Below are 925 nucleotides of genomic sequence, written 5' to 3'. Positions count from 1 at the left end.
ACATGAGGCTTTGTAGAAGTACCTATAGTACAAGAACAAATACCAAGCCTGCTGAATTCCAGGGACTGCCCTGGGTAATAAAGAGGAAGATACAAAGATAAAGGATACACTTCCATTATTTCAAGTAGTTTACAATCTAATGTTTTTCAAAACCTCAGAGCCTTCATGACAGGAAAAACAAAGCGGGGGAGGAGAGAATATAACTTAAGAGAGATAAGAGACATGCCAACCGACGCAATGCAAAGTGTGGGCCTTCTTTGGGTCACTGAACGCTTTGAACAAACGGAACGTAAAACAACGTAGGAGAGGCACCCTCTGCCTTCTCCACCCCTGCCGCCTCCCACTTCTGCTGCTCCGGGTGGTGCTTGCGTGCTCCTTTGGTGCGGATCTCGTTCCTCTGCTGTGAAGCGGCAGCTGAGGGGACTGCGGCGCTCGCCGTGGCCGAGGAAAGGCCCAAGGGAGGAGTCAAGACTGACAGCAACGATCATATTAATTTGAAGGTGGCGGGGCAGGACGTTCTGTGGTGCAGTTTAAGATTAAGAGGCATACACCACTTAGTAGACTAAGAAAGCCTATTGTGAACGACAGGGTTTGTCAATGAGGCAGATCAGATTCCGATTTGACGGGCAGCCAATCAATGAAACAGACACACCTGCACAGTTGGAAATGGCAGATGAAGATACAATTGACGTGTTCAAGCGGCAGACAGGGGGTGTCTACTAAAAAGGAAACCTGCTAGTTTACTCCAGAATTCTGTTCCTCCAGACCAAGAAGACATTTTCAATTAGGAAACTGCAATTTGGTTCCACCACACCCTGACTACTATTGTTTCTCTATTCTCTCGTATTCCCGTTCCCCATTCCTTTATTGTACATAAAGTAACTGGTGTATGTGCACAAGCATACTGCATTTTTTTTTGTTTAAC

General features: G+C 46.3%; 1 pseudogene; it reads left to right on the top strand.

Moving 5' to 3' along the window:
• The first annotated feature begins 237 nt into the window (after window positions 1–237).
• On the top strand, window positions 238–723 carry LOC116741925 (annotated as a pseudogene).
• Window positions 724–925: the final 202 nt, after the last annotated feature.

This window comes from Phocoena sinus, chromosome 16 (assembly GCF_008692025.1).
Source record: "Phocoena sinus isolate mPhoSin1 chromosome 16, mPhoSin1.pri, whole genome shotgun sequence".
In the NCBI taxonomy this organism is placed as follows: Eukaryota; Metazoa; Chordata; class Mammalia; order Artiodactyla; family Phocoenidae; genus Phocoena; species Phocoena sinus.
The sequence above is the reverse complement of the archived record's forward strand: the minus strand, read 5'-3'. Positions and strand labels throughout refer to the sequence as shown.